Raw genomic sequence first — 26,341 nt, 5'->3', positions numbered from 1 at the left:
ACCTCTGCTTAATCCTTACTCCAGCCACCTCTACCTCCAAAGAGTTTGCTGTGCTGAGGGAAAGAGAGATTAGTTAAATGTGCCCACAGCTCCATGGGAAGACCTAAAATAGTGAACCATAGCAGAGGGTAGGTGACCTACAGATGGAACCAAAATGATGGCAGAAAAGAGAGACTCAAAAATAAAAATAAAAATAAAAAACATATATAGGGGCACCTGGGTGGCTCAATTGGTTAAGCATCCGACTCTTTGATTTCGGCTCGGGTCATGATCTCACAGTTTGTGGGTGCGAGCCCCACATCGGGCTCTGTGCTGACAGCCTGCAGCCTGCTTGGGATTCTCTCTCTCCCTCTCTCTCTGCCCCTCTCCTGCTCACTCTCTCTCTCTGTCTCTCAAAAATAAAGAAATAACATTAATTTTTTAAAAGATTAAAAAAAACATATATAACCCTCTTCCCAAATCATGTATGGCTTGACAATAGTTCTAGCTTCTCTGGTGTCCAAGTGTCCAATATGCCAACAAATCCTAGATTTTTACTTTGGAAAAAAAAAAAAAGGATTCTAAAAAGCAGGAAAGGGATACATGTCTTAAATATATCCACAGAGTAGCAAATTAGGAAAGTTCTGGAGAAGAAGAAAAAAGGCAAAGCCTTCCTGGGTACAGCTGTCCTGAGCTGTGAGCTCAAGAGTAAAATTGCTGTAAAAATTAAGAGTGCAGAAGCCAGAGGAACTGGCAGCTGTAAGGAAAAGAGTATTCACCTGAAATGGTCCAAAAGTAGAGACCAGGGTTGTGACCTGGTTAAGAGCAGAGATAATAGTAAACTAGAAGGGGAACTGGAGATAATTGTAAAAGTCTAATTGATGGTAAATAACATTGTGAGTCGCACTGAGTAATATGACTGAATTTGTAATTATTTCCTTGCTTTTGTATTCGTTAATTCATTATGTATTTGTTATATTTATATCAGCTGAATTTGAGTTCATGAAACAGAAAGCAGCTTCCCTTCAACATTCGGCCTTCAGATCCTCTGTTAACCATTTCTTCAACATTCTTGAGGTGAAATCTGAAGGGTCATGGTTCTTCGTATCACACAGATGATTGAAAGTAATCTGGTCACCTTTGATCATAAGAACAATCTCATTTTAGCAACTGAAATATCCAGTCCACTGTAATTATAAAAAGCTTCAAATCTGATCCCAGATGAAAGCTTTTCTGTTTCCCAGCCTTGTTCTTCAGTCTTCCTTTTGTCTCCCCCCACACCCCTCACCCCACCCAGCTTTCACTGGATCACCCTTGCCTGCCTCCTCAGGGCTCACAATGGGTGGAGAGATCTGAAGCCAGAAAAACAAAAGGTCTTATGTGCTGAGCTGTCTGGTGCCCTCTGGATGAGGCAGATACCTAGCGCCAATCCTGTCCCATGAGGTCACATGCTGGATTTCCTTCTTGGCTGGGCATCTGGTGGCATTCCCACTCTGTTGCGATCAGTTTCCCCTACAGACGGTTCTCGTGCTGACTTTCTGTGTAGGGCCCACATCTGGCTCAGGACAAGGACCCATGCCTGCTGCCATCAGTGGGAAAGCAGCTCTCTCCCATGTCTCTCTCCAAAGTTCCACCCTTGTGGCAGGCCGTTCAAAGCACACACCTCTGCCTTTTGTTTCCTCAGAAAGGAATTACGCACCATTTTCTGGCCCTCAATAAAGTCCAGAGAATATCAGTCAAATTCTCTGGTCCCTTCATGCAGTGGGGCCCACGGGGTCCCTCTATTTGTCTTAAAGTGAGAGAGAAACACAGCATAGTGACCATTCCACCCATTATAGAGCTGCCTTCCTTACTCTTCAATTTCCACCCTTTAAAAATTTTGAGGTGGATGATGTGCTGAGAACAAAACAGAATTTTAACTATGCTTTTTGCAAATCCTGCATAGGCCTTCTAGTATCTTGGTTTGGAATTGGGGCAAGGAGTGGAGGGGCCTGGCACCTGATGGTTTGACCTTCATAGCAGGGAATCTCAGCTGAAGCTAAATAAAATGGTTCTACTTTATCATAGGGTTACAATTAAGAAATATCTAGCTAGTGCCCATTTTATGCGAGGCTCTGTTCTAGGTACTGGAGATTCAAAATGAAAAGACGAGGTCACCTGTCTTGAGGAGCTCACAGTGTAGGGAACATTGCCCTCTTTGCCACACTTTGTGTTCGAGTTTTAGGTGGTCTTTATTCTCCAAAGCACCTGAGTATTTCGTGGGCTATGAGGGGGGAAAGGGACAAGCACAAGTGTGGGGAGATCAAGGGGGTGTGTTTATATAAGGCTGGACCTGCCACATAGAGTTTCTCATCCCCCATGAGAAATGCCAAAATCAGGAGGTGAGAAGAGCCAAGAGTTGGAAGTCAGGGTCCAGGAAGCCTCAGAGGACATCTACTGGGTTGCAGAAGAGTAGGGACCAGAGACCAGTATCAAGGCTGGGTTCTAAGAACTACAGGAAAATCGAACAAAAATACCCAGTTGAGAATAAATGGGCCAAAATCAAGAGAAGTTGCCTAGATGAGGCCACTGTTGCTTGCCTTCACTTGTTGGAAGAAGCATGGTACCAGAGTGGGTCGGCAAAGTTAAGGGCCAGCTATGACCACAGGGCTGAGTGCCGCAGGAGGAACTCTGTATAGGTCGGGAAGAGCTCTTGAGCCCAGGTGGTTGTTGCCTGAAGCCTACAGAGAGAGGCCACGGGCTGAGCACCCCAATAGGGAAGCAGCTTAAGAAGATGCCGAAGCTCAAATCCTACTGGTGAGATTCCTGCTTTCCTCTTGGGTTACTTTACTTAAATTCTGTCCTTTCTTCAGAGCTCACCTAAGTCATATCTTTTCTAGAGCCTCACTGAGATGTCTGTTTCCTCTGAATTGTAAGAGGAGTTAGGAAATTAGCAACATGTTGCTCTGCATGGTCAATTCATCTTTGTAGACACACCCTATCCTTTGACTTAGTGAAGCACAGGACCCAAAATAGCCTGCTTGGCGCCTGTCCTACAGCCCGGCAGCTATACCCATGTCACTCACACTGGCAGGCTAAGCTCTGCCATGGCCTGGGACACCAATTCTCATATTGATGGCCTTACCGCAGATATTTACCTTGTGTCATTTTTGCTGCTGGTGACTTTTGTGTCCCAAGCCCCCAGTGCCTTGCTGACTCTTCATATTTTTGCCTCATATATCAGTCTTTCAGAGGGTCGAGGTCATGCTAAAATAATAGCTGAAGCATAAGGCACATGTAACTGGTATATGAGGAAAAATGACCCATGTAATCAGACATTTCTGGGAGGAAGAGGCTCCTTCCTCCCCTGACCGGGGGTGCTATAGTAGAAGGAACTCTGGGGGAGGAAGGCTGTGGAGCTTTCTGGTAAAGGAGGCAGGGGGGTGAGCTGAGCCAGGGAAGGTCTGGGTTGCTTCTCACTCATCCTCTCCATCACCTACCACCTGTAGCTCTTTATTTTCTTGTCATATGGTAATAAAATGAGTTTGCAAATCTTTCACTATCATAAACTATAGAGAACAAAAACAGAAAACACTGCATTAACTCAATTGGAAATTAATCATTCTCTGATATCCAAACCATATGTTCACATTTCAGTATTTATAGATGTATAAATAAAAATTAAAAATTTATGTCCCTTAAATCTATATTATATAGTCATATAGTCTAATAATCATGTCAATGGCAATTAAAATCCATTTTCTATATTATACCCATTTTATTTAATGCTTAGGAAGCAAGACTGTCCTGTGACTTTGATCTAAATATCTTCACAAGTCTGGAAGTAATTACAATATTTTTTTAGCGTTATACTGTTAAAAGTCTGATTTATTTTCTAGTCTTATTTATTTTTTATTTATTTTTTTCTTTTTTTTAAATTTACATTTTACTTTGTTAATATATAGTGCAATATTGGTTTCAGGAGTAGAATTCAGTGCCCTAAAAAAATTTTTTTTAATGTTTATTTATTTTTGAGGAGGAGGGGAAAAGAGAGAAAGGGGACAGAGGATCCCACACGGGCTCTGGTTCACAGCAGAGACCCAGATGCAGGGCTCAAATTCAGGAACCGCGAGATCATGACCTCAGCTGAAGTCAGACGCACGATCCACTGAGCCACCCAGGTGTCCCTACCATCTTATCTAAAAAGATCACCTTCTAGTGTTATCTAAAAAGATCAACTGGTTAAAATAAAAAAAAATTTTTAACGTTTATTGATTTTTGAGACAGAGAGAGACAGAGCATGAGCAGGGAAGGGTCAGAGAGAGAGGGAGACACAGAATCTGAAACAGGCTCCAGGTTCTGAGCTGTCAGCACAGAGCCCGACGCGGGGCTCGAACTCACGGACCGTGAGATCATGACCTGAGCCGAAGTCGGCCACTTAACCGACTGAGCCACCCAGGCGCCCCAAGATCAACTGGCTAAACCAAAACAAGAGTGACCCACTCTGGGACAAGAATACTAGTCATTATTCTTTGGTACAAGGTGTGGAGGTCCCTTCAGGCAGCAGATATGTCATGCCGTGAATGGAACCTATAAAATCTAGAACCGAAGGAATGATGTTACAGGCTGGAAAAGGTAAAACACTCTGAAAAATCAATGAAAAGCATGTCTGAGTGCTTCCCCTATGAATTTCTCTTTATAAACTATTGTTAACAAATTCAAGAGAAAAAGAAGACTTAATCCCCATGTTTGATAATTTTATAAAAGGTAGGAGAATTGCCGAGTGTAAGTTCACGTCCAAAATCAGAACCAAAAAGCATTCCCTGGGTTGCTTTGCCCTCCATCACCACCAGAATGACTGACAGGGATTACTGCTGCAAGATTTGTTCTACCAGTAGCTCTGGGTTTTGACAGAACTTGAGTTTGGCTACCCTGTGTCCTTGTCCACTTGCCTTAGTATGTTAGAACAAGTCGAGGATTCCAAGGGCACCAGTTCTATGCTTTTTTGCAGCTCAGGCCTTGTTCTATTCTACAGCGACAGATGGCACTTGTGTATCCAGCCATTTCATAAATTCACATCATTTGTCACAAAGCAGAAACAAGAGGATAAAGACGGATCAATGCAAATCAGCATTATTGGAAATATAACTCAAGAACACATTTGCTCCTGCCAAGAATGCTGTGCTCAAGTATGAGGAGGGTGTTGTTTTTCCTGGCCCAAGAAGAGAGATTTTCTGGTTTAGCCCCTTTAGAGAATAACCCAGGCTAAACCAGACAGCTTTAGCTTGGTGAACATCATGCTGGTGTCTAGGAAATCCCATCTATCACCACAATGCAAGAATTCTTTTCATCTTGTATACTGGCCCAGGAAGAAAATAGTTGCATATGTATCACTGAAAAGCTGTGCCCCTTTTATACCTGTAGAGGAGTATATATGGTATTTTCAGGTGCAGTTTCACAAGCCTAGTCACTGTTTCTGCATTTCTTTTCCATGACATATTAATTTTGTCCAGAAGCACTTGAATTCTCTTAATCACTCAGCAGGTTACCTTCTAAGCGTGTGTGTTTGTGTTTATGGCCAGAAAAAGCAGATTTTTACCCCTCTCAATGACTAGAAAACATCACAGTCCAGGTTACACTAAAAATACAAGAAAATGTCCCTGACTTAGGAAGAATGTATTACTTTATTCTATTTTAAGGCAAATGGCTGTATCTTACGAAATGGAAAGCAATTAGATATATTTGAACATTGTTATTACTTGCTTTAGGTAAGGAATGCCAGATCAAACAACTTTTACCATTGGCAAAACAAAAACCACAACTATAAAGTCTTCAAAATGAGCGGGTCAGATGTCACCAGTTTTGCCTTTCAACATTCACTGCATTTACCAAAGTATTCGCTCTTTGAAAGGTGTGCAATTTACATTTAAATCAGATTGAATGTTTGTTTTGTTTTGTTTGCTACTCAGAACATCACTGTACATCAATGTTGCAAAAGCAGTGTCCTTATAGCAAGGTAAGTGTGCAGAGTACATGCAGGATTGATTTAGAGGCCAAGCGCACCCCCACATTACTTTAACACATAATTCAGAAACATTTCTTACAAATATTAACATGTGTAGGAAGTTATTATGGCTGGGGCAGAATTATTTACAAATAACTCTTAGCTGGACTTCACAAATTATGGAACAGGGAGTGTTTTGGTAAAGATGCCCAGGACAGCTCAGGAAATCAGCTGGGAGGACAGACCACATGTTCTCAATTTGGGGTCAGTGTTTGCTTATCACTCATCATGAACATCTCCAACCTGAATTGAGTTAGAAGTTGTAGGAACCCCTCAGTGGAACCTTAGAGCAGCATTCACCTACTATGTGTGGGGAGCCTCTTGGCAAGATGCTAGAGAAAAATCCTCAAACACCCTATGATATTCTGGAAAGAACCCAGCCAACTGTACAGTGACTGCCTTCTGAAAAGCCTTTATTGTGTAATATCCTAGAGTATTGCTGTTGTAAGAGGCCTTAGTTGCACTGCTCCACGAGACAGTTTTTCAGGATAGGCCAGTTCTGGCATCATGTGGACGAGCCCATATAAACTTGATTCTGTTGTAGGAATTCTTTCCTCAAGTATTTTGCTTTACATGTAGAGGGAAAAAAAAAAAACACAGAAACTGAGTTTCTCATGATTATATAGACATCCCTATAAAGCACTAGTCTAATTCACACTTTATTAATCAGAAAATTAAAATGCAGAGAGGCCCCAAACACCCTGTGATATGCTTTGCTTCTTCACTCTTGTTTTTCCTTAAGCCAAGTTGTGTTTGACTATGCATTCTTTGCTCAGTGTTCATGCCCAGTGGCTCCAAGCCAAGCAGGTTGGAGGTATGGCTGGAAAATCATTACACAGATTGAAGAGGCTCCTATCGCCTTTGGATGTGAAGGATGCTGTGTTCATCTGGCCATACCATCATGTTTGGTCTGACGTGGCGGAATGAAGGTAGTCATCGAGTTTTGCATTTATTTAACCACATCATTGTATTCTGGCTAATTAAGAAGAGAAGTCAAATCTTAATATCTCCTAATATGCACTGGTAGAAACACTTTTATGAGTATGGATTATGAACCCAATCTTCTGAGTCTCACATAAGCCACCTTTCAGCTAACTTCCATTTAAATTTTGCTGGCATAAAAAAAATTACAGGATAGGGTCCTGAGTAAACAAAATGTAGAAATTGTGCTTTGTTTAATTATTCCAAAGCCTTTTGTCTCTTACTTGTAAGGTACAATAAGGCAAAGGCTCTTGGCAGATGCCTAAGAGTTTTATAACTGATGTTGAGATCAGCTGAAACAAAGACACATTTGTTGAGCTTCAGCTTCAGATGCTGGCCTGGCTTTTCAGAAGTAAACCATAAGTGTTTGCTCTTGGATATGGATAAGAGTTTTTCAAAAAATCCATTTGCCAATGCTTACGCAAGGCACTACCACATATTACGAAACACTTGCTTGCCTAACACATAAGAAACAAATCTAAAACACAATAGCAGCATGTGGCTGGGAAGAGAGGCAGCCATATGGAGAGGGTATTCCTGGGAAACAGGGATATTTGCTAAAACCCTGATTAAGAATAAGCATTTGAAGATGAAGAACTGAATTAATAAGTGTCTCTAAAAAGGCAGCAAGACGATTACCAGTAATGATGGCAGCAGCGTAGTGGCCCGTGTGTGGGTTTTGGAGTCCGTAGACAGCTCTGCCTTTTGTTGCTTGAACAAGTTGCTTAAAGTTTCTAAATATCACTTTTCTTTTAAAGTGGGACTATCTACCTGCCTCGAAGGCTGTTTCGAGGGTCAGATGAGATTACATTCTGAAAGTGCTTTGTCAACTGTAAAGTTCTACCCCAATGAGAACACTGATAAAATAATAATAATCATTATCACAGTAACAATACCAACTAACATTTAAACACTTGCCCTGTGCCAGACACTAACCTAAGAGCTTTACAGGCATTATGTCAGTGGGTGGCATACTATTTTTATCCTCCTCATTTTCCAGAATAGGAAACTGCGAAGATTAGCTAGGTTGAATAACTTCACCAAAGTCTATCTCGCACCTACATTTGTGCTTTAACTTCCACACTGTATTGCCTTCCCTATTTTAACCATTGTGAACGCTATCTGAATTCATTTAGGGGCGATTGTATGTTTTCATGTATTCCATAAAAGCAATCTTTCTTGTCTAATACTTCATTGACTAGCCCAATCACTAGCTTAATACATGTTGTCTATATGCAGCACATTCACAAAGGTATAAATACATAATTAACAAAATAGAAAATTAGCATTATTATTCTAGAGTGGCAGAACTTACAAAAGGAAGTGTGTAGAACATTTAAAAAGCATCATGAAAACTAATGCAAAATTATATAGGCTCAATTGTAGATAATTAAGTCCCGAAGAATGGAAAAAGAAAAAAATTCCTGCAAACATATGACCCTACTAGCACCTTATTTTTATGATCAGTTGTCCATTTCTAAAATTCTTTTCTTTACAGTTAAAGGCCTAAGCCCTGAAATGATAGTCCTATGAGTTGGTCTCTAAGCCTACGAGGATTCTAGAATGGCACTGCCCAATATGGTAGCCACTAGCTACATGTTTAATGGACTGAGCCACCCGGGTGCCCCAAAGTTACATATGTAATCATATCAGGGGATTTTGCACAGATATTTAGGGTGATAGCTACTGGAAAGAGGTAGGGTGTATTGTGAATCAATAGGAGAGAAGATTAAGGCATCAAGTTTGGACAATTATCTTAACCCTAATCTTTTAGGCTCTCTGCTCGGTAAAGCACAGGACTTGGCAGTGATATGTTCACCGTTGCATTTTAGCCCCACAGAGGTGAGAAATGGGTGAGGGAAAGTGAGCAAATGGCTCTGGCCACAGCCATCAGAGTTGTTTAAAGAGGGCTTTTTAGGCAGATGAAATGGTCCAAGCAAAGGCACCAAATCTTGAAAAAGCCTTGTGACCTGGTTATGGTGTAAGGTGATTTCAGAATGGGAGAATCCCAAGATGAGACAATAGCAGAAACAGGTGTGGAAGGTTAAAACCAGGCTCAAATTTTAATGGATCTTGTGTTCCCTAAAATGTTTTAATATTATCTGTTAGGCCACAGGGAGCCATCAGGAGTCTTAAAGATGTGGATGACGTGACTGGCATAGCTTCATCTTTCAGGAAGGTAACTATGACAGAGGTGAGGAGGGTGTCTTCGGTCACAGGTTAAGAAACAAGTTCTGGATTTTCTTGTGGTAATGTTATTGAGCTCTAACCTCCAAATCATAATACCTCATAGTTCCAAATTAGAATGACTTTCAAAATATCTACTGATTTTTTGACATTAAACAATAATGACCCTAAAAGGACACATTAAGTGCTTTGTTAAATATGTACTGGTAAAATGGATTATTAGCATGGCCTGAGAACTTCAGTCATCTACTGAAAGCAGCTTAAGTCCATTCTTGGTTAATATATTTATAATACTTATAATGCTACTAACTGGCTTTATAAGATTACAGAATGAAAGAATTGAAATGATGGACAGTTATCAGGCTGGAAATAAAATGGGAAGATGGGTGAAATATGAAATATGAGAGATAAGCCAGGGCATCCTCACTGTGCCAGCGGTGTTTTGTTCGTTTTGGAAAAAGATTTGGTAAAATGAGTGACAGACTCTTCTCTCATTTTTTCCTGTTCTACTAATTTGGTCCTGAGGTAAATAAGTGAGGGTATGCTGCAAACCATTTTTCCCCTGATGAAGCCTCAGCCCAGATCTGTGCCTTGTGGTTGTGAACCAATGTGTTTGGGCCAGGAGATGGCTCCAGTCCCATAACTAGGAGTAAGCTAGCACTCTTCATAACCATTATGAGATTGGATGCCCTGACTTAATCATGGAGAAAGAGATACTTCTGTTCAGGACTAAAACATTTACTATGAAGTACATAACAGCATCAAAAAAATTAATCTGACATTTTCCCAAAGGTTTGGATGAATTGCCTTCTCAAAGAAGGAGCAGGGAGCAGCCTCTGGGGCATCTCTAATGCTTCCCCTCATGTCTCCTCATCCACCTGACTGGCCTTAGTGCAGACAGACTGACCCCACCAGCCTCCCTGAAAGGCACTCTCAGACTGCATCTCTGCTTCAGAAGTGTTTCATGCGTCAGTATAAGTGTTTTCTTATTCTGTTCCATTTTAGGTATGTGATTAATTTTAATTTTATGTATATGCCACTTAAAGACTAATTATGTTTAATGACTGTCTCAGAAACTATTGAAAAATTTTAAAAACGGGACATCTGCTTTTACCATGCTGAGGTAAACTGGTACTACATTTATAATCCCATTGTAAACAATAGAAAATTGGGCAAAATGTACAAAATCATTGTTTCAGACATTATAAAAGAGAGAGCATAAAACTGTGATCCCTGACAGAAGGTAACTAGATAAGGGGAGCCCTACAATTTCCTAGGCTTTCTGCCTGGGAGTACTGTCTGAATTGAGGCACAGAGAGAGAACCCCAGCAAAACACAACAGTCATATTTAAATCGAGAAGACAAAGAGGAGAATTCAGGGAAGCTGAAATGACTAGAATTTACAGAACAGAGAATCAGAGAGAAGGGAATTATGCAGATAAAAACCTACAGAAATCTGCATGGGATTGCCTTGAGTCTGTGCAAAATACTAAACTGGGATGCACAGAAAGAAACTCCATGGGGCCATAAACGAACAACTAGGGAGCTGTAAGCATGAGTGACATTTCTCCATTGTTTGCTCACATTTCCCCATACCTTGCAACCAGAGGTACTGACTACATTTATTCTAGACCTTCCCCCCGCCCCCCCCCCCCGTCCCCCCAGAGATGTTTATATAGCAAATAGCCTTCAAGGATAGAGCTACTGTCTCTCTCAGGAGCAAAGGGTAGAAAAACTTACTTCCCATTATAAAAGATTCGGGTTCTGTAACTCAGGGTTCGTCTCCTTTACCACACTGTACTTCATGTGCAGATATTGCCCTGGAAAAACTAGCACTCAGGAAGGTAGTGCGAATATTGACACTCCAGCACCTACTCCTATGATGAGTAATAAAGTTCTTTGTCCCCGACCCAGAAATCATGTCTTCTGTTGACATCCTTGAAACTATGGCTGGCTAACTTGTTAGCTTGCAAGTAGGGTAAGACCTCAGACCTTTCATAGATTTGGACCGTTTGGTGATAAGCAAACACAGCAAACTGTTGGCCAAACTGCATGGTCAGTGGGGCAAAATAATGATTCTCCCCTTTATTGGCTTTTATTGAATAGGATTTAGGAGGTGGTTACAGGCTGAGTATCAGAAAATTGACTGAAGACAACTCCCTTGATTGTTGTTGACTCTCCTTTGAGGAGGAGGGATGCTGTTCCTCAACCAATTTTGCAGTCAGCCTCAGGTCAGTCCTGTTGTAACAGTTAGTAATAATATTCATCCTGGGAGAATTTGATATCCATATGGAAAAAATTAACCTTGAAATGACTTTACAATGTTCACAAAATTGATTTAAAAAACAGCTAAAGCTATAAAACTTTTAAGAAGGCAAGATAAAATAAAATCAAGATTTTGAGGGTAGGAAAAGGATATTTAGGATACAGAAATATAAACTAGGAAACACATTGTTAAGAAAATTAAAACCAATCCATCAAGTGAAAAAATATTTACAATAGGGGCGCCTGGGTGGCGCAGTCGGTTAAGCGTCCGACTTCAGCCAGGTCACGATCTCGCGGTCCGTGAGTTCGAGCCCCGCGTCAGGCTCTGGGCTGATGGCTCGGAGCCTGGAGCCTGTTTCCGATTCTGTGTCTCCCTCTCTCTCTGCCCCTCCCCCGTTCATGCTCTGTCTCTCTCTGTCCCAAAAAATAAAATAAAAAATGTTGAAAAAAAAAAATTTAAAAAAAAAAAAAAAAAATATTTACAATAAATATATCTGAAGATTTATATCCAGAATATATAAAGAACTACTCATCTCACTAATTAAAAAGACAAGAATCCAATTTAAAATGGACAAATGATTTGAACAAGCACTTCACAAAAGAAGGCATGCAAATAGTCACTAAGCACTTTTAAAAGATGCTCAATATCATTAGCACCAGGAAAATGCAAATTAAAATCACAATGAAATACTATACTGCACATAAGTATCAGTCATGATGTGCAGCAATTAAAACTCTTACACATTGCTGGAGAGGACGTAAAGTAGCACAAGCACTTTAGAAAGTACTCTGGCAGTTTTCTTATGCACTTAACCATATAACTCAGCAATTCCATTCCTTGGTATTTACCCAGGAGAAATGAAAACATATGTCTTTGCAAAGACTTTTATATGAATGCTCACAATGGATTTATTCATAATAGTCCCAAACTAGAAACTCAAAAGTCCATTGAGGGGTGAATGGATAAACAAGTTGTAGTATATCCACAGAAGGAAATACTTGTCAAAAAACAAAAAGGAATGGACTTCTGATCGATGGAAAAACACAATGGAATCTCCAGAACATTATGAGAGTGAAAAAACAAAGCCAAAACTAACAGAAGAGCACATTCTATGTGATTTTACTTATGTAAAATTCTTGAATAGGTATAGTGAATTACAGTGGAATAAAGCAGATCATCGATTGCCTGAGGCTGCTATTGTGAGGGCAATGGTTGTAAAGTGGCACGAGGCAAATTTGTGGATAGCTATTCTTGATTGTGATGGTGATTCCATGGGAGATATATTTGTCAAAGCTCATCAAACTGTAAATTTAAGATGGGTACATTCAGTATATATAAATAGTACTTCAATAAAGTTGGTTTAAAAAGAAAAAATCCACAGATTCTAAAAAGAGATTAACATGATTACGTCAATGATTCAGAGCCAACCTTAAAAGAATTCCCACTGACAAAAATTGACAAAAGGAGGATGATGGCTGTGGATGCTTAAAATACAATGGAGGACACCTGGGTGGCTCACTCAGGTAAGCGTCTGACTCTTGATTTTGGCTCAGGTCATGATCTCATGGTTCGTGAGTTCAAACCCCTTGTGGGCTCCAGGCTGACAGTGTGGAGCCTGCTTGGGATTCTCTCTCTTTCTCTCTCTCCCTCTCTTTCTTTGCCTCTCCACCGTTCATGCTCTCTCTCTGTCTTTCTTGCTCTCAAAATAAGTAAATAAAAACTTAAAAAAATAAAATGAAAAAATACAATGAATATATAAAAAGACATTACTCCATAATTACATGCATGTGCACACACTCACATCAAAGACCAGAATTTAATTTTATTTTCTTAAACATCTTTTCTGTGGGTAGTAACTGTTCTGAAACAGTTTTTGATTCTGAAGTGCTATTATTGCACTTTTAGGATCTCAGGTTTTATTGGTTTTGAATTACTAATTAAAAAATATATTTTTGTAATATTTTCTAAGCAAAACTTGGATGGCATTTTAAAAACCCAAATTATGTAGGCTTGTCTTGAGAATGCCTTGAGAATGTACCTTGCAGACTTCCAACTACAGGGACATTAACTGACCATTAGTTATGGTCACATCCACCTGTCACATTCGGAAATGCATTGCTTCATTTGCACTGAGGCCATACTTCCAGTGGGCTACTCCAAGCCCATGACTGATTGCAGCACGCATACTAAGGCAGCTTGTTCCTGAGAGCCATAGGTCTTTTTCCAGAAGGCTAGTTTTGGCGCAAGGACACGCCAGTCACTTTGATGAACTTTCATTAGACTTAATGGAGGTCAAAAACACTTTTACCCAACTTACCTTCCTTTCTCTCCTTCACTAGGAGTCAGATTTGCATCATAACTGGATGAATCTCCCATCCTTTCCCAGCTCCCTTCCCAGTTTTTTCTAATAGGCATTCTCTTCGATACAATCCTTATAGATTTAATCGCATTTTGATGTCTATTTCTTGGTGAACCTGAACAAATACATAGTCCAATATTTGATTACCTTTTATAGCAATAGAGGCCCATTGATGGCTTTTATTCTCTTATATTTATACCTATTTAATTCCATCTTGTTGGCTTAAGGTCCGTTATTCCAACAAATTAAGGTATTTGTGAATCATGATTCTGTATTCTTTTACTTCTGTTATTTTTCCCACCTTTATGAGGTCCAAAAAAACGGTGAGTAGTTATGTGTCTTCTTCAAGTTGTGAGTAAAAGTATTAAACCGGAATAGTCAAATGACAGGCCCTTTTGATCATACAATCAAAATCTATAATAAGCCTGACCTGACAGTATAGAAAAGTCCATGTTTTCATAAATTGAAAAATATTAGAGAATTATAAGAATAGTAAATTATATGTAGCTAGAAGGTGGGCAGTACCCTTATAATCAAATTGTATATCTCCTCCTATAGTATTTTGCACATATGTGTTGATAATTGTAGTTTGCTATAAAAATATGCCATGTAGTTCTTTTTCTCTGTTACTAGAGTAGGGATGACAGCATAAAAATTTCAGCTCTTAGAATATCAAGAACTATCTTCTAAATGAAATAACTTGTAAAAGCAATGTAATTGGATTCCCTTAAATAGGGATTTGGTGGTTTGCTTCTTTGTTTACTGTGATAATTCAAGAAAAAAAATACTTGGTGTTGTAATAAGGGCATAGTTCATTTGTATGTAGGCTTAGAAATGATTATATGGGAGCTATGGATTTTCAAACTAATTGTTTCAAAAATAATTTGGGTGGAGGCCAAGGTAATGCCTGGCAAGTAAGGAAGAGAATAAACTAAAAATTTTTTTTCATCACGGATATCCATGCTAATATTAAAAATAATTTTGGTACTACATACTTAAGAAGCACTTAAAAGGTACTACATACTTATACCTTTCATTAGCTCATAGAATTCATGCGCTTTTTTTTATAAGAAATGAAATAGGCCAGAAATAAATATATCACGATAAATATTGTGATTAATAAGAGGCTGAACCTAGACATGATTTCAAATGTGTGCCACCATACAACACCATTAGAAAGCACTGTCAATGTGTAAATTGTCATCTTGCCTAAGGTTGTTGTCCCTTAATAAATCTTTGGTCCAATCGGGTAGCAGACTATAGGATAAAAACGATTATTGTCTACTCTATATTTTTAGAACTCATGAACATGGACAATATTTCATAAAGGGAACCAAAACACCATTAACTATATGGATAAGGAAATCATACCAAATCAGTGGTTCAATTTTCTCCATAAATCATGGCTAAAACTTTTATCCTTTTTCTCCCTTGGATTCTTCTATTACTCTAAAGGCTAATAATAGGAACATTCTATTTCATGTTTCTCTTTAGATCTCTTGAATCATAAGCAAACTTTCATCTTTAATTAGTTTAACAGCTAGTGTTATTGATGAACGGTAATATGCAAAAGAGGCTGACAATCATTGTGGGTTTTTTCTGTAACTGAAATAAATAATAACGAGATATGTTCTCATAGATAGTGGAAAAAATGTCTCAATGGCCCCTGGAATACAAATAAAGGAGCTATGATACTACAAAGGACATCTTGATAAGAAGCAGATTCAAAGAGAACAAAAAAGGAACTAGATTATCTGCTGACATAAATCTTTTCTCAACTATATTATATCCTACTGAAGTCTTTTTTTAAAGGCAGGAGTCCAAAAAGGATGTGTTTTGCCACAAACGAGGAAGATCAAAGTAAAGTGCTGTTCTGTTATTCAACTTAAAGAGAAAGAGAGATACTAACAGAAGAAATCATGGACCATAAGCAGAAATGGTACAACGATCGTTTACAGGAATGAGTATTTCTGATGTTTGCAATGCATGAGTGGTGACTTGGGACTAGGTAGTGATCCAGAGGAGAATCTAAGATATGTCCCTTAAGCTATCTAAAGGCATGACTAAGAACAAGTCACTCTAAACAATAAAATAAGATCTAGAGCTAGGAAAACACCAAATGTGGTTACTGAGTTAGAACTGAACATTCTGTAAAATAATAAGGCACGTTCTCTCACCAGACAGAAGTGTGAGAAGGAAATGTCACACCCTGCTGAGGGAGGGACTATGTCAAAATCACCTCTGGGATTTTTTCAAGCTCAAAGAAATTTTGACAACTCCACCACCACCACCCCCAGCCCCCACCACCACTGCTTACAATCCTACCTCCTCCTGAAGAGTTGGTGCCCAAAGGAGCCACTCTTACTGATGAGTGGGTTATCATATCACTTGGGTGGGGTGGGGCAGAGAGTAGGCTGAGAATCACCATCTCAGTAAGTGTACATCCCTGCTTTATGTGACCATCTGTGTTGTGGGCTGGGCTCCCAGCTCTGCCGGGAAGAGAGTGGACTAAATACACAGAAGATGGCCCCACCTTTTCATCAAGGCATCCCCCTCTCCACATGCAAGGGTGCTCATGCGGCCTGCCTGAGGAAGGCAGCAAATGTTCATTGTGTTCACACTACTCAGAATACTATTACACAGGACAGAGAAGACGTGATCTCTGCTCTGAGAATTGTTGAGAGCTCTGTAATTTCTACATGCTGGCACTTATCTAAATATGGTCCTCCTTGTAAGGCATTTGCCAGCAGATTGACCTGGATCTAACTCTGTATTTAGAAATTTAATATAAGTGTCGTTAAGTAACTTGGCAGCCTTCCAGTCCCATGGTTCTGTGTGCATAACAAATATTTGTTGAATGAATGATAAATAAAAACATGCAGGCTATGCTATCAACTAGGTTGATAAACAATAGTTCTCATTATTCGTCATAGTTATGTCCCATATATTAGCTATTAACACTGAGCTAGTGAATTCTGAGCCCTTGCTCCCAGGGAAAATAACAGGGTTAGTGCCTGTCAGACTCTGGTCAGAACATTTATATGTAATCTATTTGCGTGCGGTTTCTATTTAAAGACACCTTATATAATCTATATTGTTGATTCATTAACTTGAAGTCATAGTTTACAGCACTAACACCCGTGACTGAGTGAGCTTATCCAACACACATATTTTCTCTGAAAGGCACATCACAGCCTTCTTGCACTTAGAAACACTAGACGGCACTTTAGGACTACACATAATGGCCATTTTAAACAGTAAAATCAGCAATTAAAGCACAAAAATGTGAAAACGTGGTACTAAATAGACCATGAAAAGGAAGGATACTTGTTTGTTTATTAGTATAGGAACTGAAACAGGAAGGGGTAGAACATAGCTTTGTTCAACCTCAGCTGGGGACCTGTACCACTGCTCTGTGCATGTCCACAAATGACCACAAGAACATCCCAAGTATTAACTCTGGGGGGCAGCAAGGAAGTGAATTCACACATACTGAATCCATGAATAATGAGGATCAATGGTACAACTGAATCACTTGAAGGAAATCATGGCAGTTAAGTTGAATAAAGGCAATGTTGTACTAGCTTATTCTTTGAAACAGCAGCTCATATAGGTTCCCACTGTAATTTTAGCCAATTGAAACCATTCTCCAATAATACATATGGAATAATATCTTACATTCTGGCTACAGAGGTTAAAGACAGAGGGTCTTTGTTTTTTGTCGGTTTGTTTTTAAATGTTTATTTATTTTTGAGACAGAGAGCACTAGGGAGGGGCAGAGAGAGAGGGAGACAGAAGATCCAGAGCAAGCTCTGCACTGACAGCACAGACAGGCGGCTTGAACTCACGAACCGTGAGATTGTGACCTGAGCTGAAGTCAGATGCTTAACCAGCTGAGCCACCCAGGGGCCCCATGGATATGTGGTCTTTGCATCTGCTTATTCCAACTCAGATAAGCAGTGGGGTGTTCTCCATCACCCAACCTCCTTCAAGTCTGCTGGTAGGTCCTACTACCACATTCCCTTCCTATCTAGGCTACGTTCACGGTCATTACCTCTCTACCACAGAAAAGCCTGAGAGCTCTGTCATGCAGTTGGTGGCTAAATGTCAGGGGAACAAAAAGGCTTCAAGCACCACAAGGATAGGACGCCAACAGAAATGGAACTCATGCACAGTGCTGCCTGGGCGTCCTGCACTTTTGCTTTTGCTTTTATTTTGTCATTTCTTCCTGTTGTGAGAGCATTTTTCTAAGCAATAATGGGTAGAGACAGTTTAATCATAATTGTGAAAAATACTAATCATGACTAATTATGATTTTTGTAGTAGCTGGTATTTTTAAAAGCATTCAGACTACACGTATTCCCCGGAGGATCTTTCGCATCCTTATCTCTGAACTTAAGTGAGCCATGTTATTTCCTCCATTAGTGCCCAAGTTGCAGCCAGGAGCTTCTTGGCAATGCTTGTATCTGAGGCTGGAAGATTGCCTCACCTGCGTGGGTGGCAGGTGGCAGCTCTTCTTGCAGAGCAAGGTCATGGGAGAAAGTCATCAAGTCTACAATAAAGTAAATGCCCCTTAATCTTAGTCTATTCTCATAGAATTTGCATTATTATTATTATTAATTTAAAAATTTTTAATTGTGGTAAATTATATGTAACATAAAATTTACCATCTTAACTATTTCTAGGTATAAGTTCAGTAGCGTTAAGTATATTCATGTTGTTGTGCATCCAGTATGATGAGGAGAAATACAAAATGGGCTGGCATCACATGGCCATGATCAGATCACTTATCTCTAGGAAATAGACTTAATTTTTAAGTTTAAAAAGAGCACAGAATTGGGGCGCCTTAAGCGTCCGACTTCGGCTTATGTCATGATCTGACTGTTTGTGAGTTCGAGCCCCATGTTGGGCTCCGTGCTGACAGCTCAGAGCCTGGAGCCTGCTTCAGATTCTGTGTCTCCCTCGCTCTCTGCTCCTCCCCCACTCATGCTCTGTCTCTCTGTCTCTCAAAAATAAATAAACATTAAAAATTTTTTAAAAAAGAGCACAAAATCAACTTCATTCCAAGGGCATATGTTGTCATATTTTTGTCTACAATTTTAACTATTTTAAAGAAGTAGGTAGAAGTAGCCCAGGTATCCAATGACAGATGAAAGATGGATGATCAAAATGTGGTATATATATTCAGCCTTAAAAAGGGAGGAGATTGTGAGACACAGGCTCACGTGGATGAACCTTGGGGGCATTACGTCAAGTGAAAAGTCAGAAACAAAAAGACTAACACTCTATGATTCCACTCACATGAGGTCCCAAGGGGAGTCAAATCCATAGCGACAGAAAGTAGAATGCTGGTTGCCAGGGGCTGGGAAGGAGAAGAAAAGGAGAGCTGTTGCTTAATGGGTACAGAGTTCTCCAAGATGAAATATTTCTAGAGATTGGTTGCACGATAATATGAGGGCACAGAGATGTCAAGTAACTTACTCAAGGTCACCCAGCTGGTGTGGAATGGAAACATGGTGTAACTCAAACAGTGTGGTGCCAGAATCTTAGCCATTACACTATGAGTGAAGGAATAAAGAGAATAACGCTTCAATTACAAAATGAGAGGAAAGAGGTAGCGAGTTTTCTCCTTCCCATTATGCATCACAATGTTCTTGTTTGGTGACAAATTGTACTGTGAATTATAGATGCTATGGGGCACAGGGTGGAAAGAGAAAATATTTCTGCTGCCTTTTCTCCTCTGCTGGCAGAGAAAAGCCCTGGCACACGAAGTTTTTCTCCACTCTGGATATCATGCTCAGTGCTTGGGCAGTGGAAGTTAGCATGGTACCTGCCTGACTAAATACTGTCAAATTTGTTTCAGAACATGGCAGGTCAGGACACACAAACATCCTTCTGGAAATAAGATACAGCCATCTGTATTTACCAGTCTTAACTGACAGTGCTAATACCTTACAAAGAAAGGATTATACTCCATAATTTCAACTTGCCTTTGTGTTATACACAAATGTCAACCTTGAGAGCAATAACTTTTCCCAGCACATCTTCTTTACAGTTTAATTTTCCCCTATCTTTCCCATGTAACGTCCTCTTTCTCCTGTCTTCTCTTCTCTGTGTCCTTCGCCATGGAGTGTATATTTGATATAGCATCTCAGAATTCCTCTAATGCTACTTCAGTTGAACTTGGAAAACACTGAGGTGATTACTAATTTATTGCTGTCTACTCCTAAGTGCTTAATGCAAGCTTGATAAAAATCAATAGCTATGTGTGCCTCTCCACTGTAGGGATATGCTTGTGATGTAGGACTAGGTGAGGTAGCTGTTGGGTGATTTATTGAAAATCTTCTGAGATAATCTGCCACCTTCATTTTATTGGTGTCATGGAATATGCTAATGGTCAAATAAGTGGAAGCAGAAGCAGGGAACAGATGGAGAAGAATAGGTACTATACACCCTCTCCTTCAAATGACTTGTTGAGAGCAAAAAGGCTAATGCGTGGACTGGGGACATCTTGCCTGATCTGAATAACTTCTCAAGAGAAATTAGAACTAGGATGCCTAATGCATTTCCAACCAAAAGGCCAAGGTTACAAACTTCCGCAGCCACCAGGCTTTATCTCCTACTCTAGAACTCACTCCTTTCCGGTAACAAAGAAGGACTTGTCATTGGTTCATAATCTGCAGCACCCACCCAGAATGCTTGGCTTTCTACCTTCTCTGTGTTGAAGAAGAGCCTTCCCTTATAAAAGGGGACCCATTATGAGGGATGGTTAAAACCATCTGCCCGCACTAAAAGAGAACTAGACTCTTTCCACAAAATAATTCGACTTTTGTCTTTTGAACTACCCTCACAAATGGTGTGGTAAAATGGAGTCATGAACTTCCTGCATTCATCCTTTTCTAGATCCACACAGAACACTCTGGCAGACAGCCTCTGCAGTCTGTGCTCAATACAGAACAGTGCAGGAGGCAGGAGGCAGGAGCTGCCAATCCCCAGCCTGAAACATCAGCAGGGCATTGTGTTACCAGCTCAAGGAAGAATGTGGTTCATTTTCTTCACAACTTCTAGAAATTTGACATTTATTCCTAGCCATGCCTCCCCCAATCCAGCTGCTCTGAGTATCAAAATGGCCTCAAAAGTTTTTAGTGTTTAAAAGGTTGTTTAAAAAGAGCAGCTCTTTAATTTGCTAGTCATACCACTACAATATCTTTGGCTCCATCTATTTCAAGGCAATTATCTCTGACTTGAAATACTTGGTTTTCTGAATATTGAAACATAGCAAGATTTATTATATCACTGATATAATATTAGAATTTATTAGAGAAATAACATATGTTCATTAACAACCACGGCTTTTTAATTACATTTAGAAAATTCCCTAACAGAGTTAGTTCCTGTCAGTGGAAATAAGCACCATTCTCCAGAATAAAAGGCATAAATGTGACAGATAGCAGGCAAAGACTATTTCTACCCTCTTTGTTATTTACTTTCTTATTTGCCAGAAGTGGATTGATCACTTCAGATTCCATTCTTTTCATTGGGATTTCGGCTGTTGTCCACCTTCTGGAGACACCACCCCCCTCAAATGCATTTCTGCCGTTGACTTCTGTTTGATCCTTCTAAGGCCTGGGCACCCTGGCAGGGGGCTCCACTGGTGTGCAATTCAGCAATGTCTAGGCTGATGTTCTGAGAAAACACAGAGAAGGTGGGAAGAGTCTCCCAATCAGAGACAAGCTAAGAGGGATCTTAATTTAGCAGGCATAGAAAGAGATAGATTTCTTTGGAAATGATATTTTTAAAAAATAAAGAAGTATTATCTTTATGAGTGTTGGATAAAGAATCATCATTTTGATCATTCTCTTTATATTCTTTACTCAGTTTATTTTTTAAACTAGCTTCTTGAAACTCCTTGATTCAATTTTGCATTTTGCTTTGTTGTAGGTGACTTACAAAGCAATTGGCAAATGATTGAGACCATTCCATGGGCCCTGTATGCCTGAAGACACCACCTGTGTGGTCAGCTTCACTTCAGACTGCTCAGGCTTCACTAGAATAATAGATGCATACATCCAACATTTGATTGTCGGTCAAATTTTGTCACCAAATGATAATAACCTTCATGATATTTTGTAATTACAGTCTCATTGAATGGCATCTGAGGATTCTGAAGATCTTTGGGAAAAAATCTCCAATGGGAGAGGGTAACACTGAGAATAATAACGAAGGCCAAACATCAACAGATTTGTTTCTTCTGCTGGACCTCCAATGGGAGGGTGAGATTTACTAATGGATCTTGAAGAAATAACTCCATCACAAAGCTTAGTTCTGAATTGCCAAGAGCACACTCATTTTCCTGGAGGATCATCTCCTTTTGCATACACTGATTCATTTTGACTGAGAGCAGAAGTCTGCAAGAATCTGCACTAAGCCCAACATTCGAGTCCTTCCCCATTAAACATGAAGGGGAAATTGAGAAAGAGCACTGGACTAGGATGCAGGAGGCAGGCAAACTGGCTTCTTGGTCTATTGCTAACCACGTGTATGTGATGGCTAAGTCTGAGCAAGTCATAAAGTCAGGGTTTCCATTTCCTCCCTTACAGGGTGAGAGAGCTGGACTAATTATCTCTAATCTTTTTTCCAGCTTTAATACTCCCTGAGTCTAAATGATATTGATGATCAATGAAACAATTTATTTTCCTGAGGCTGTCAATTATTTATTATATTTGGATCACTAAGAAGGAAACAGGAAAAGGCACATTGCAGATCTTGTTTTTTGACATTATTTTCTTGATTTCTTACAATTGCTCTGGTACACTATGTTTAGTTAGTAATTTCATTCACTATAATTAGAATTTCTAATATATCATAAAATCCACATGCAAACATTACACTAAGAATGTGCCTACATGAAAAAACACCCACTAGCTTATTAAGTAAAAGAAATTATTTAGCACTGTGTAAAATAAAACAAACAAGCCTACAGTTTGTGATTTTCCCTCCATTTTTACCCATTTATGTGGAAGCTTATAGGAATAATACTGGAGTACTGTAATACAAATTAGAATCATAACATTTAATATTAAAAAATGATATTCCAGTGGGGTGCCTGGGTGGCTCATCTGTTAAGTGTCCCACTTCTGCTCAGGTCATGATCTTACACTTCTTGAGTTAGGGCCCCATGTTGAGCTCTGTGCTGACAGCTTGGAGCCTGGAGCCTGCTTCGGATTCTGCATCTCCCTCTCTCTCTGCCTCTCTCCCCTGCTCATGCTCTGCCTCTCTCTCTCTCAAAAATAAATAAACATTTAAAACCCCCAATATTCTAAGATTCTCTCTCAATAGATAGTCTATAGAGAGGGTGCATTTGGTCTCTCTTGACCATGTATAAGTCTCTATACACAGATCTATGACAAATAATTTCAAAATGTTCAGGAAATGAATGATTTCTTAAGAAAATGAAAATTGCCTAATGATCCGCAACAGAAGTTAAACAGAATATTTGCTATAAAACAGGATAAAAAGTAAGTAAATATCTCTCAAGTTCTAGTTTATTATAAAACAAGATCATTGCAATGCAATTTTTGTTCCCATATTTTATTTTTTAAAATTAATTAATTCATTTATTTTTAAATTTGCATCCATGTTAATTAGCATATAGTGCATATAGTGCATATAGTGCATATATATATATATGCACTAGTGCAACAATGATTTCAGGAGTAGATTCCTTAATATTCCTTACACATTTAGCCCATTCCCCCTCCCTCAACCCCTCCACCAACCCTCTGTTTGTTCTATATTTAAGAGTCTTTATGTTTTGCCCCCTCCCTGTTTTTATATTATTTTTGCTTCCTTTCCCTTATGTTCATCTGTTTTGTATCTTAAATTCCTCATATAACTGAAGTCATAGGATATTTGTCTTTCTCTGACTAATTTCACTTAGTTCCATCCACGTAGTTGCAAATGGCAAGATTTCATTCTTTTTGATTGCCAAGTAATACTCCATTGTATATATATACCACATCTTGTTTATCCATTCATCCATTGATGGATATTTGGGCTCTTCCCATACTTTAGCTATTGTTGATAGCGCTTCTATAAACATTGGGGGTACATGGGCCCCTTCAAAACAACACTCCTGTATCCCTTGGATAAATAGCTAGTAGTGCAATTGCTAGGTCATAGGGTAGTTCTATTTTTAATTTTTTGAGGAACCTCCATTCTGTTTTCCTGAGTGGCTGCACCAGTTTGCATTCCCACCAGCAGTGCAAAAGAGATCCCCTTTCTCCACATCCTTGCCAACATCTGTTGTTGCCTGAGTTGTTAATGTTAGCCATTCTGACAGGTGTGAGGTGATATCTCAGTGTGTTTTTGATTTATATTTCCTTGATGATGAGTGATGTTGATCATTTTTTCATGTGTCTGTCAGCCATCTGGATGTCTTCTTTGGAGAAGTGTCTGTTCATGTCTTTTGCCCATTTCTTCACCGGATTGTTTTCTGGGTGTTGAGTTTGATAAGTTCTTTATAGATTTTGGATACTAACCCTTTATCTGATATGTCGTTTGCAAATATCTTCTCCCATTCCATCGGTTGCCTTTTAGTTTTGCTGATTGTTTCCTTCTCTTTGCAGAAGCTTATTTATTTTTTTTTAATTTTTTTTAATGTTTATTTATTTTTGAGACAGAGAGAGACAGAGCATGAACGGGGGAGGGTCAGAGAGAGGGAGACACAGAATCTGAAACAGGCTCCGGGCTCTGAGCTGTCAGCACAGAGCCCGACGCGGGGCTCGAACCCACGGACCGTGAAATCATGACATGAGCCGAAGCCAGCTGCTTAACCAACTGAGCCACCCAGGCGTCCCGAGAAGCTTTTTTATTTTGATGAGTTCCCAATAGTTCATTTTTGCTTTTGTTTGCCTCTGGAGACATGTTGAGTAAGAGGTTGCTATGACCAAGGTCAAATAGGTTTTTTCTTGCTTTCTCCTCGAGGATTTTGATGGCTTCCTGTCTTACATTTAGGTCTCTCATCCATTTTGAGTTTATTTTTGTGTAGGGTATAAAAAAGTAGTCCAGGTTCATTTTTCTGCATGTCGCTGTCCAGTTTTCCCAGCACTATTTGCTGAAGAGACTGTCTTTATTCCATTCGATATTCTTTCCTGCTTTGTCAAAGATTAGTTGGCCATATGCTTGTGGGTCCATTTCTGGGTTCTCTATTCTGTTGCACTGATCTGAGTGCCAGTACCATCCTGTCTTGATGATTACAGCTTTGTAATACATCTTGAAGTCTGGGACTGTGATGCCTCCAGGTTTGTGTTTTTTTGTTTTGTTTTGTTTTGTTTTTTTCAAGATTGCTTTGGCTATTCAGGGTCTTTTCTGGTTCCATACAAATTTGAGGATTGTTTGTTCTAGCTCTATGAAGAACGCTGGTGTTATTTTGATAGGGATGTGTATTTAAACTATTTTTATCATGAAAAAGAAACATCCCTAATTTATTTTATATAACCAGGATAACTTTATACTAAAGATATAGAAATATATAGAAAATTGTAATTAATCCTAATTATGATAGGGGCAAGATTCTAAAATTAAAAATTAGCAAATATCCAGCAACATATTAGTATTGTAATACCCAATGTTAAAAAAATAAAATGAAGGAAAGCATTTAAGAATGAGAAGAGGGGTTCCTGGGTGGCTCAGTCTGTTAAGCATCTGACTTTGGCTCAGGTCATGATCTCAAAGCTCTAGCTCATGAATTCAAGCCCTGCATCAGGCTCGGTGCTGACAGCTCAGAGCCTGGAGCCTGCTTCGAATTCTGAGTGTCCATCTCTCTCCCCCCTCCCCCATTTGTGTTGTTTCTCTCTCTCTCTCTCTCTCTCTCTCTCCCCTTCTCTCTCTCTTTCTCTTTCTCAAAAATAAATTTAAAAATATTTTTAAAAAAAGAATGAGAAGAAAACATGAGTGAATTACATAATAATTTAGGTGTGGGGAAAGTAAGCTTCCTAACTGTGATTCAAAGTCCAGATGCAATGTAACAAAATATTGATAAATTCAACCCGGGCAAGGTAAAACATCACAAACAAAACAAACTTTTGTATGGCAAAACTGTATAAGCAAAGGCAAAAGACAAATAACAAACCAGCAGAAAATACTGTCAATGTGCATTACAAATAAAGAGCTAATATTCCTAATATGTATAGAACTTTTAAAACTTGAAGGTAGAAAAAGATAAAAAATTGACAGAGGGGTGCCTGGGTGGGTCAGTCAGTGAAGCATCCTACTTTGGCTGAGTCATGATTTCATGGCTCTTGTGAGTTTGAGCAGTCAGCACACAGCTTGCTTCAGATCTCCTGTCTCCCTCTCTCTTTCTCTGCCCCTCCCCCCACTCTCGTGTGCTCTCTCTCTCAAAAATAAATAAACTTTTTAAAAAACTGACAGAAAAATGGGCAAAGGACATGAATATAAATTCACAAACACACACAAAACACAAAACAGTTATTATACAAATGACAGGATGCTCATCTTCACTCAT

At 39.4% G+C, this 26,341-nt stretch overlaps 2 long non-coding RNA genes across 2 annotated transcripts; one reads left to right on the top strand and one right to left on the bottom strand.

The window, feature by feature from the left end:
* Positions 1–6,668: 6,668 nt before the first annotated feature.
* On the bottom strand, positions 6,669–9,405 carry LOC131487290 (uncharacterized). The gene is made up of 2 exons (XR_009249698.1): positions 7,643–9,405; positions 6,669–6,998 (listed from the first exon to the last, which is right to left on the bottom strand). It is a non-coding gene; the product is annotated as an uncharacterized LOC131487290 (long non-coding RNA).
* A 1,783-nt stretch (positions 9,406–11,188) lies between these two features.
* LOC131487286 (uncharacterized) lies at positions 11,189–22,570 on the top strand. The gene is made up of 3 exons (XR_009249696.1): positions 11,189–11,421; positions 12,878–12,979; positions 21,757–22,570. It is a non-coding gene; the product is annotated as an uncharacterized LOC131487286 (long non-coding RNA).
* Positions 22,571–26,341: the final 3,771 nt, after the last annotated feature.

This window comes from Neofelis nebulosa, chromosome 1, assembly GCF_028018385.1.
Source record: "Neofelis nebulosa isolate mNeoNeb1 chromosome 1, mNeoNeb1.pri, whole genome shotgun sequence".
In the NCBI taxonomy this organism is placed as follows: domain Eukaryota; kingdom Metazoa; phylum Chordata; class Mammalia; order Carnivora; family Felidae; genus Neofelis; species Neofelis nebulosa.
Note: the sequence above shows the minus strand (reverse complement) of the source record. Positions and strands in the feature narration are given on the sequence as shown.